The following is a 12,955-nucleotide window of genomic DNA, read 5'->3' on the forward strand; positions in this document are numbered from 1 at the left end:
TTTTATTGCTGTATATTCTCAGCAGCATTTGGCTTGGTTACCATGGCTTCTGAATAATCTCTGTTTTGCAAATAGCCTCATTACCATAGCATGTGTCAAATTACATATAACTCATTAATTAGGAGAAGATAAATTCTTGTAGCTTAAAAAATTTCATTGACAATGAAGTCTCAAGAGATGTAAGCATCTTATTCTTTTAAAGCATCACTATTATTAAAGTATAATTCACACAATAAAACTCATCAATGCTAAAAGCAGAATACTTATCAGGTTTTAATAATTATTCATACTTATACCAACTCCACAGTGATCACAATATGAAGCATTCTCATCTTGCCCAAATCTCCTTTATGTCTTCTTAAAACCCCCACCTCCTTGTTCTTGACAATTACTGATCTATTTTGTGCTATCATATGCCTATCCAAAATAACATTGCATGAGAGAAGTACAGACATTTCTTTCATTTAACAAAATGCTCTTCATATTTAGTCATGCTACTGTTTTAAATCAATGGGTTTTCTGCCATTTTTTATTGCTGAGTTATATTTCACTTAGTCATTTAAATGGTGATCAGAATTTTAATTTTTCCCAATTTGTTATTATGACTAAGTATGCTTTTTGTGAACAAGGGTGAACTAATATTCATATATCTTGTGTAAAAACCCAAGAAAATAATTTGTGGACAAATGATTAGTGCAGGCATGTGGCTAGAGTATATATGACTTCTTCAGAAACTGCCACTATTTCCCCTCTTACTAGTGAAGGAGAGCTTGGACTATTCCAAATGCACACCAATAATTGCTGTTAATATTCTTAATTATTGTGAGTGGTATGGGATTGGATGGTTTTAGTTTTCATTCATGTAATAATGAAAGATAAACACAGCTTAACACATATTTTTTTGTGTGTGGTACCACTGTATTATCTTCCATCTCTTTATCTCTCTACCTATCTCCCTATCTATCTCTTTACCTATCTCCCTAAGTGTCTGTCTGTCTTTCTTTCTATCTATCTATCTATCTATCTATCTATCTATCTATCTATCTATCTATCTATCTATCTATCTATGTATTTATCATCTGTCAGTCATCTATCTACACACACCCATATTCATATACACCAGAGTATTTACCCTCTGTCCCTGTGCTATATGAAATAGGTATGGTGTCTGGGAAGTAGCTAGGGCATTAGAGTGCTTGCCAAGCATGTAAAAGGCCCTGGGATCTGTCTCTAGAACTATGTAAAACAGGCTGATGTAGCACATACTTACAATCCTAGTCCTGGGTAGATAGAAGCAAGAGTATCTCAAATTCAGTGTTGTCCTCAGCTGCACACCATTTTGAGGCAAGCCTGGGCTACATGAGATCATGTTTAAAAAGAAGAAAAAAGAATTGGCTATGTAGTTTAGATGTGGGCGACATATTCTGAAGACTTCGCAGCATCTATTATTCTCCTTTCTGTTTTGTTGGTAATAGTGGGATTTTTGTTTGCTTTGTTTTGTTTTGGGCTCTTCACAGTTTATTGTTGGAAGGCATTATTCTAGTACAGGTGAAGAGGGGACTCCAAATGGCTATATGGTACAAGTTGCAAGGTTTTTAAACTTGTGACTAGGGACAGAAGAGAAATCCTACTTACTGAAAAGAAATTCTCACATAAACTTCAGAGAGCCACAAGCACCTGAAACTCATGAACCTTCAACCGATCCATTAGCTGGTCTCATCTCTATCAGGAACCAGCATATGTTCTTATGACAGTCACGCTGTAGCCGAATCCCTTCCCCATACTCCGGATGCTCAATTATGGGACTACTGTAGGTAAATTTCTTCTTAAATGCCTTGACTGACTAGGTTTTTGTTTCGTTATTATTATTATTATTATTTTAAGCAATGGTCAATTATCCCTTGGACAGTAGTTAGGGTTTCCCCATCATTCCTTCGTTGAATTTGAATATGGGTGTACTCCTCAGTGCCAACAGGAAGCAGGTCATCACCCTTACTTGCATCAGGAAATGGGTGGATACTACAGAGGGTCTGGATAGCAGACACAGAATAAAATTACCTTTCCTCGGGGGAAATCGCCTGCAGGAGATGACCACAGAAGGAGAGAACTCAAGGCACTGGGAAGTGAGAGAGCTCAAGAGGAGAGAGCTGGGGGGGGGGGGGGGGGGGACAGGGGCTGCCTTTTCAAACCTCAAAGTGTCTTCTGAAAAGTGGACGTTAAATTTCAGTGAAGTCAAATCAGACATTGCTCTACTATTCTGTGTTTGGCAGAGAATGCTGTGTTTTGTGGAGAACTTAATCTCCTTAATCACAGCTAAATCTAGAGTCACACAAATTTTTATTTTTATTTTCCTTGTAATTTGCATAAGCTCTTCCATTTCCAGATCACTTTGAGTTTTGGCATACCCTTTTCATAGGTGGTATGATGTAAGGGCCAAGGGTTAAAATTTTTGTTTTGTTCTGCATCTGGAAATTCAGTTGTTAAGCTCCTCTTTCTTGCGAATAGCCTTCCTTATTGAAATACACTGAGATAACTGACAAGACCCACACACATTACTTGCCCGTTTGTGTTGTGAACTCTGGTATAGTCTCTTGGTCTCAATATCTCTATACGAATACCACACTCCTTCTTAATGCTCTACCATGGGAGTAAGTACACATCTTTTGATTCATTTTCCCTGTGAGGAATGTGGGCTTATGCTAGTTCCTTGGGGATGTCATACATAGTTTAGAATGAGCATGCCAGTTCCCTGGAAGATCTCTGCTAGCATCTGAGATGAGATCACACTCAATTTACAGAATCCCCCAGAGAGAGCCGACATCTTGACCTTCATTAGCCATTCAGTGTATGATATCTCTCTCCATTTATTTAGATATTTTTTTAAAAAATATTTATTTATTATGTTCACAGAAGAGGGCGCCAGATCTTATTACAGATGGTTGTGATCCACCATGTGGGTGCTGGGAATTGAACTCAGGACCTTTGGAAGAGCAGTTGGTGCTTTTAACCTCTGAGCCATCTCTCCAGCCCCTATTTAGATATTTTTAAACTTCTCTTAGCACTGTTTGGCATGTTTAGCTTACATATCTTGAATTTTTTATTAAACTTATTTTGCTAGTTATTTTATATTTTTACACATTTGTAAAAATGGCTTATCTACAAATTTTCAATTTTGGTAAGAAATACCATAAACAATGGATTTTTTTTTCATATTGATTTTGTTATTCAGAACTTTGCTAAACTCAACCACTCCTTTTCATATTTACTTTTTGTTTACTCCACATGAAGAAAAAAACCATTATGTTCTGGTAATAAACAGAAATTCTTTGTAAATTGTTTTTATGTTTTTCTTGAACTAGCACTGCCAGTAGATGTTAACTAGATGCAGAGAGGGAAGGATGCTTTGGTCTTGTTCTAGTCTTAAGGGAAAAGCTATTGCTCTTCACCATGAAGGATGATATGAGATGTGGAATTTCTTGTAGATTTTTATTTGTCTGTCTTTTGAGACAGAGTTTCTCTGTGTGGCCATAGCTGTCTTAGAACTTGCTCTGTAGACCAGGTTAGCTCTCCTCTACCTCCTGATGGGACGAAAGGTGTGTAGCACCACACAGGCTTTTATTTCATTTTTGTTGATTAAAAAACAAAAACAAAAACAAACAGTTTGAGTTCTGGAGAGTTAACTAAGTGGTTTTTAAGAGCAGATACTGCTCTTCCAGAAGATCAGAATTTGGTTATCACCACCCTACTACATGGCTCACTTTGGATGTTGTATTTTCATAGACTTTTCAAATTTGGTGTTTGAGGAACATGTTGTAAGTTTTTTCCTCTGTGATGATGGCTATTATTCTGAAGACGTTGGTGTGGAAGACATAGGGGACATGGCTACTCTGTTGGCTATGTTCAGTTTCCAGACATCCTGCCCTGTAGAAGACTGGGCAAGGCTGACATGTTGGAATGCCTAAAGTCCTTGCCAAACCTTCTTGATTTCCTTCACCTTATCCACACTTCTATAAATAGTATCTCCACTTAAATTTTTCAGTGTGTCTGTCTTTTGATACAATCAATGTTCTTAAATATCAGGTCTTCCTTAGGAGTTAAGCTGTGTTAACACACTCAGAATTATCTACACCTTTTCATTAAAAAAACAAAAGCCTTTAGAGGTGATTTGATCTTAAGGTCAGGTGGGCTCTTCTAAATTCCACTTGGTTACCGTGACTTTATACTTAAGCACATATTTCTTTTTAAATGACAGTCTTAAGGTTAGTCCCCCTTCCCAACCCTCACACCACTAAAACAAAGAAAATGCAAGGAGGTGAACTAATCAGCTTATTATTTAACTGGTCTTTGCCTCTCTTTTCCTCTGTAGTAAATAGAAAGCATTTTTGGTGAGGCTTTGGAGACATTGTGGTGTCTATGATATGGAGAACTTGGAGTATGATCTTTTCTGCATAAATTTCTTTTCTTCAAAAGCTTGAGGTTGTTTTTTTTTTTTCCTAATCTCCTTTGACTTTCATTATTTGGATTTCATTATTTGACTTATATTATTTGGATTTCATTTTTTCTAAACTACTTCAATATGGTAGCATATCTGCATTTCTAATTTTAAGATATGCCTTCATCAACCTAATGTTTCTCTACTTGAAAGTAATGGAAAGCGTTAATTTTTTAGTACACATTAAGGCAAGGTTCCACTGTGTTTGGGGAAAGTTTGTTTGAGCACTTTGATTAAAAGAGAAGAGCAATTATTACAGGCTATCTATTCTTCCTATTTGATTACATAAGCCAGCTCTTGCGGTCGCTCTCTTCTGTTGACTCTGAGTCCACCCCTACTTAAGAACAAAGCTCTGCTTTACTTTATCATTTTTCCCAGTGATTGTCATCAGTCATATTTTAGTCCTCACATTAGGGTTGCATACATGCTCATATTTGAGTTTCTCTTTTATTTTAGCTCTTGACTCTTTAAAGCACAAATAAGGACAAAATCATGGGGAAACTGCAAACCCTGGAAGTTAGGTGAATGTCTTGTAAGTTTTAAACTGACACCATTGCCTGGACAAGGCGCTGAGAGAATAAAATTTCAGAATCACTTCATACCTTTGAAGGTAAAACATAGAAATATGTTAACATTATCTTTTTAGTGTGTCCAAGAACATATGTATTCAGTACATGAAAGAGATAAATATGAACTATATATGGAAGATATTTGTGTTTTTAATACTCATAATTCTTCCTAAATGTATATATAGATATAATTTTATAATAGTTTGTAAATGTAGTCATGTTGTGCCTCCTGCTTTTTTCAATTTAAGTTTTTTTTTTTATTGGTTTACCATTCTTTCTTATTTCTCCTCATGTTCTTTTCTTATTATTTTTTGTTGTTAAATGCATATAATATATTTTGATCAAACCCACCCTGTGTCTCCCCCCCCCCAAATCCCTCAAATCCCTTCCTTTTTACAATGACACCTTTACTTCCCAATTTAATATGATCTTCCCTGCCCCTTGCCCCCACGTGCATGTGTATGTTTGTGAGTTTTCATCCACTGAGTCCACTTAGTACTACCTGTATGTACATGTGGGTAGAACCATTTATTGAAGCATGGGTAGCTTTTCAGGGGTCACATCCCTAAAGAAAACCTGTCTTCCTTCCGCCAGTAGCCACTGATGGGCAATAGCTTCTGAGATAGGGATGGGACTTCAGGACCCCTTTCCCTATCCATGCTGGTATTTTGTCAGATTTGATCTTGTGCAAGTCTTGTGTGTATAGACCCAGCTGCTATGAGTTTGTGAGTGCAACAGCCCTGTCATGTCCAGCAAATGCTATTTCACTCTAGACATCCACCACCCCTGGCCCCCAGAGTCTTTCTGTCTTCTCTCCCACAATGACCCCTGGGTATTTTGGAAGGATGCGTGTGATACAGATGCTCTATTTAGGGATGAGTACTCTGCAGTCTTTTATTCTTTAATTACATATCTCTTCATGTTCATTGAAATACCCCCAATACGGTTATTTTTAAATTTAAATTTAATTTAAAAATTTTTGATAAATTATGAATGTGAGATGACAAAAAGCTGAAAATTCCTAATCTTGTTCTCTGACTTTCTCTATGAATTAGGAAGCATGGTCATCTGCTAGGAGTGACAGCAGATGTAGTGAATTCGAGGTTCAAGATGTGAATGTATTTCACAAAACCTGATGAAGAGGAGAGACTGACAGCATAGACATCTCTTCTAAGTCATCATTCTTATAACCACATAGCATTCCACTTCATGGAAGCAAACAGCCACATCAACAGTCCCTTGCTGTTGGAAGGACAGACTGAGCTGGCTGAGCCATTATTAGGGGTTTTTTATTGCCATGGTTAGTGTTAATAAATGTATTAAAACATGTAACAGGTGTCAGTTATGCAAAACACAAAGAATTCAGTGATAACTAGGGAGTTACTAAATAAACTAGCTTCACCTATAATAGAGTAGATGACATTCCTAGCTCCAAAATAAGAAGGATGGTGGTAAATTTCAAGATAAATGATGGAAGTGTTACTACAAAATCCACTGAACACTCAAAAGCCAAAGCCAAAAACCAAATCTCAGTAGATATGAGTTGTTAGGGAGGAAATCAGATTTATTTAATAACAACTCCTTGAGAAAATGAGGGTGTAGCAGAGATACCCCCCCCACCAAAAAAAAAAATCTCAGAGAACTGAGGTTCACACAATGGCTTTTAGCAGGGAGAGGGAGTACAGGGGCACTGAGAAAAGAGGTGCCCACTGTTAGCAATGTAAAAGTGTAATAAAAGTACAGAGGAACAAGAGAGTCATTCTGCTTCTGGAGGCCTTCTAGAGGTTTACAGACAGGAGATCATTTGAGGAAGATGATAAAGAATGTGTACAGTTGAAAGGAGAGAGTTTTACAGAAGCACACTCCATGGGGGAAATCAACCATCTAGATTATGCCTGACAATGTGAAATAACTTGGGCTGTTTTTCATAAGCATTATATGAAATGGAGAGATGGATTGAGGCTGAAAGAGAATGTTGATACATTATAAAAGGAAAGGAATCAGTTTTATTCTTCAGCTATCAAGAAACATAGTCCTGGGGCTGGAGAGATGGCTCAGAGGTTAAGAACACTGGCTGTTCTTCCAGAGGTCCTGAGTTCAATTCCCAGCACCCACATGGTGTCCCACAACCATCTGTAATGAGATCTGGCTCCCTTTTCTGGCCTGCAGGGATACATGCAAACAGAACACTGTATACATAATAAATAAATAAATAAATCCTTAAAAAAAAAAGAAAAAAAGAAACTTAGTCCTGCTGGGTGGTAGGTGTGCATGTCTTTAATCCCAGCAGTTGAGAGGCAGAGGAAGGTGGATCTTTGAGTTCAAAGCCATCCTGCTCTACAAAGTGAGTTCCAGAACAGCCAGGACTGTTACACAGAGAAATCCTGTCTCAAAAAACAAAAACAAAAACAAAAACAAAAACAAAAACAAAAACCAAAAAACAAAAAAAAACAAAAAAAAACCAAAAAAAACCACAAAAAACAAAAAAAAAAAAAAAAAAAAAAAAACAACACAAAGAAAAAAAGAAAAGAGAAGAAACATAGTCCCTTGAAGGGGAAGTAAGACATTGAGACATGCTGGATTTTCAATTATATATAACATGGTAAGACATGAAGACTTGTCAGCAGTCATCAAATAACAACCCTTAGCTTTGACTCATCTTACTGATACAATGAGTCCTTAACGAATGAATGGGATTGAGAGATGGAATATGAATGGTATGTTAACTCTAAAAGTGAAAGCATTGGCTACAGGATCTAAGAATTATTGCTCCCCCAACAACTTTTTACTAGCCTTAATGTTAGAACTTGATATGCCAAGTAGTGTCAATCTAACACCATTTACTTTCATTACTAAGACAAAATATCCATGACAGTAATTCTTAAATTATAAGGAGCCATTTGGCTCCTGTCTCTGGAGGCTGGGCATTCAAGCAGCATGGTACCAGCATCTTCTAGGTATACAGCAAAGCCTTCTTGCTGCATCATAACACAATGAAGGGCATCATATGTCAGCAAAGAACAAGCACAAATAACTGAGTCTCTATTCTTCTCCTAAAGCCATTCTAATAAATGCCATTGTAGGACCCCGCCCTCATGGCCTTGTCCAGTCCTAATTAGTTCTCAAAGAATGATTTCCAAATATCATCATCATAATGAATTTGTAGGTTAAACATTTTTCTATTTTCTTCAAAGTGCAGCTGAAGGTGGCTGTCGTTACTTCTGGGGATTTTATAACCTCAACCTACGTATTGTTTCTGATAGATGCATGTGGATGCAAACAGTGGTTTTGAGAAGTTGGTGTCAGGAAACTTGATGATGGAGTTCAAAACTCTTTTCACAAGTAAGCATGTGATGATGATGAATGGCTAGCATGATTAGGCTACGACTTAGCCAAAACATTCATTGATGTCTGAATTTTGATGAAATCTAGTTTGCCTTGAAATGACTTTCCCTTTGACTTATACCTAACATTTCCAGTTATTTAAAAAATTCTCTAGTATTTTGTGGGTAAATAAAGTATCTGTACTTAGACTAAAATTCTACCTTGAGATTTGAAGAATTAAATTGGAGTCTGTATTCCTTAGGCGATAAAACCATTCCTAGAATTTTAGCCTATGGAACTTCAGGGACAATGGATTGTAGCATAAATTCTAATTGGTCTTAATAATAAAAACTGAGAGTGAGATATAGAGGTAAAGGTTGAAAGATCAGAAAGACAAAGGAGCAAGCCACACCCACTTCTTACCTTGCCAACTCCTCAGCCTCCATCCAGCCATTAGTCCCTGTCTCCACCTCCCTAGTACTGAGATTAAAGGCATATGTCTCCTAAGTACTGGGACCAAAGGAGTGAGATCCTGAGTGCTGGGATTAAAGGTGTGTGCCACCACTGCCTGGCCTCTATGTTTAACTAGTGGCTAGCTCCTCACTCTGATCTCCAGGCAAGCTTCATTTGTTACAGCACAATAAAAAATATCACCACAATGGATGTTCAGTTTGGAATGTGTATTTGCAATGAGGTAATCAGCAGTTCCATTCACTGTATAATTTGAGATTTAATGATTTTTTTAGGGAAGAGATATTTCTGTATTACCTTCTGTTTGGCTTTTATTTCTGTTAAGTCACTTAGTGGGATGGGGTATAAGAGGCCTCTCTTTCTTCCCATCAATAGTCAGAAAAGACAGCATCTCCCTCTCCTTTGAGCAAATGGGAGAGGAAACTAATGATGGTGAGATAGCAGCTTGCCAGGCAGCAATTTGGAGGAACTGAAAATTGTGTCACACTTTTGTGAAGCTAACACTGCTCTGGCCTTAAAATCTCACATCACCTTAAGCCCTCTGGCTCCTCTGTTACATTTGCCTGTAGTTAGACCCACTCAGCTTCCAAAAGGGGCAGATTTTATACCTCCTTCTCTAGCTCCCCAACTAGGGGAGAATAGAACTCACCCCCACCTGATATTTGTTCCTATGGAAACCCAACAGGGGACAGGAAGGAGAGTCCAAAATTATGTCTCTTTCAGGGGGCAGTATCCATTAGGCCCGGATATGTGTCTGTAGGTTCCTCCTCATGGTGATTTTAAAGTAATGAACTTAACCGTCCCCCAGGTTGGATGCATGCTTTTACAAAGTAATAAGAGAGAGATTTTCTTAAGAAGATGGTTCTGCCATCTATTCTTCAGTAAAGATAGACTTCAAGATCACGCACTAGGAGATGAAGCACTCCCACCCAGCTATCATTTTTGAGCTGACCTCAACTTGAGACATTGACTTGACATTGCTCAGAGTTCCAGAGGGTCCTTAGAGTTTGTCTGCTTCCTTCTTTCCAAGATATTTCTCTGTGTCAGGTTGGAACAAGTGACACTGTGTAGTAGGTGTCACATATGGCAGACTGTAGAGACAAGAAGGTGATTAGCAGAGTCACCTTGAAGGTCCACTCTTTCCCAGACCGATAGGAGATCGTATACACACACATATGCACATACTCATCATACATACCCCAACTACATAAATACATACATACATATAACACACATAGCATACCCCCACATATAACATATCATACTCACAATACGTATCCACGTCTCTGTATAGCATACACACATATGACACACACACACATACCCACACACATAACACAGACAATATACACACACAACATAATATCATATACATATATACATCTATTTCTCTATATATTATAATACATACACACCACAGACATACAGACACACACACACAAATACACACATAAGCACAAATTAAATATTTTTTGTTTGTTTGTTTTATTTGAGACAATGTCTCTCTTTGTAGTTCTGGCTATCCTGGAGCTTGCTTTGTAGACCAGGCTGGCCTCAGACTCACTGAGAACCTCCTGCCTCTGCCTCTCAATTGCTAGGATTAAAGGCATGAGCCACCATGCCTAGCCTACAGATTAAATCTTGATAGCACTATTATTCAATTAGGTGTTGCATTATATGTGGGAAGAGCTAACTTTTATTAATGTTTTTGATATCTGTAGTTTTAAAAGTCGTTTTCCAATTCATGTATGTTTGCACATCTAGATATACATACTTCATACAAAGTTTATAAAAATTGCATTATAATATTATAGGATTTTTTCTACCTATTAAAATTGTGAATTAGCACTTCACCAAGCTGATACATCAAATAAAATACAGTTCGTCTTTTAGGTGGGAAAATATTCAGTCATTAGTTTTTATTATTAGTTCTACTTATTAGTTAAAATATGTCATCATTGATACCTTAGCCACACTTTCTCATTTTACATTCATTGATACAATTTTTCTACTTAATACTATAGTTAACATTTTAAAATAATTTTAATATACTTTTTTTTAGAATTTTATTGGATTAAAAGGCAGGTGATACTTTATCTAGATTGCCAAACTGACTCGCAAACGGATCTCTGCAGCCGAGTCCACATACCTTAGAGGTAAATGAGGGAAGCCTCAACTCTCTTGTTAGTTCAGGCACTTTCATTCCTAATCCTTGACCTCCCCTTCATTCCTAATCCTTACCAGCCCATGGGAGCAAAAGATAATATCTTATTTTAATTTGTGATTCCTGATAGCAGTTTTAAGGCTCTTGATACTTTGTTTTGAGAAAAACAATAAAAGCAGAACTTAATTTCTCCTAAAATAAGGAAAGTTATGATGACTTCTATTACCCATGATATATTTGGAAACAATTTAAAATCAAGGGACTTGATTAGAACACTATTGTAGTTGTTTGTGGTATTTAGGGAACTTTTTTTTCCCACATGGAGTCGTACTGTGTATAATTGCATATAGTCACAGCAGGAGACAGACATTTTACAGAGATAACATTTGAAGCCAAGTTTGAAAGGCGTCCCTCATGATCCCTACCACTTTGATTTCATGTGGTAATTATTTTGTAATCATCTACACATGGCTTGAATGTGGTGTTGACAGGAGCCACCATTGCCCCGTTGGGCATTACAGAACTGAGGTTTGGGAAATATGATCAGAGAAGGTTTATTGAATTGTCACAATGTATCAATCTGAGAAGTTCTCTTTTCATTCTGCTTTTGTCTTCTTTCTTCCACTAAAAAAAAAATCTTTCTGTAAGAGGACCAAATAAAATGTGGACAATGGAATGCAACAACAATAATAATAATTATTATTATTAATAATAATAAGCCCCCAACTATGTTACCTGAAAGGAGATATATTTTGACAGTGTTTGTTCAGTGCAGCCCAGTATATGTCTCTCTAGTTATTCTCTTCCATGGACTTCGATTTTGTGACCTGAAAAATGAAAGAAATGCATTAGGAAATATTTATGTATCTAGTCTCAGTCCAATGTTTAATTAATTCACTAATTAACTAACTAACTAACTAACTAACTAACTAACTAATGTGTGTGTGTGTGTGTGTGTGTGTGTGTGTGTGTGTGTGTGTGTGTGTCATGGTGGTGGTGTAGGTGCTACAATATTTGAGTGGCAGTCAGAGGACAGATTCTGTGGAATCCATTCTTTCCTTCCAGCTGTACTCTGAGAGTCTAACTCAGATCACCAAGCTTGCACCTCAATGCCTTTACTTACTGATCTATTTCCTCGGTCCCAAGCCCAGAGTTTAATTCTATGTTTTGTTTACGAGAAAAGGCAATCGTAAAGATTACATTTCAGTAGATGTAAACAAAATCATTTCAAATCTAATATCTCCACTGCACATCTATGAATAACAGAAGACACTGGGTAGGGTGATCATATCAGACTGTCGAGTTAGTGCTCTGAAATTTTAATTTAGAAGAGAGTAAGGCAATGGTCCTGAATATGCATGTTGACCCTTCGGTATGTTAGAGACCCATATTTAATATATTAGGTTTCTAAGGTTTGGAATGTGACTTGAATTGTAGTTGTGTATTAAAGTACACTCTAGTTTTACATATTAAATATCTTTTTCCTAACCTGAAAGTAGAAGGGACTGCAATAGCTAATATTTTCATCAGCTTGGCATCCTTCATATCTCCCTTCCCTGTTTCTGCAGGGACTATTTCCTCACTCTTTGAGATTCCCACAGGGTTGCCAATCATATTGTCTTTTCCCTAACCTATTGTGGTGGCCTGAAAGAAAATGAACCCCATAGAAAGTGGAACTATTAGGAGGTGTGGCTTTGATGGAGTGGGTGTGGCCTGGTTGGAGGTTGTGTGTCACTGTGGGCATGGACCATGAGGTCTCCTTTGCTCAGTATTACTCAGTTGTTTCTGCTGCCTGTGCAGCAGATGTAGAACTCTCTGCTTTTCCTCCAGCACCATGTCTGTCTACACACTGCCATGCTTCCCACCATGATGACAATGGTCTGAACCTCTGAACTGTAAGCTGTCACCTCAATTAAATGTTTTCCTTTGTAAGAT

The 12,955-nt window shown here is 37.3% G+C and overlaps 1 pseudogene; it reads right to left on the minus strand.

Annotated features, from left to right (window-relative positions):
* Positions 1–1,659: 1,659 nt before the first annotated feature.
* Positions 1,660–12,955, minus strand: part of LOC118597092 — a 33,045-nt pseudogene continuing 21,749 nt past the window's right edge.

This window comes from Onychomys torridus, chromosome 16 (genome assembly GCF_903995425.1).
Source record: "Onychomys torridus chromosome 16, mOncTor1.1, whole genome shotgun sequence".
Classification (NCBI taxonomy): Eukaryota; Metazoa; Chordata; class Mammalia; order Rodentia; family Cricetidae; genus Onychomys; species Onychomys torridus.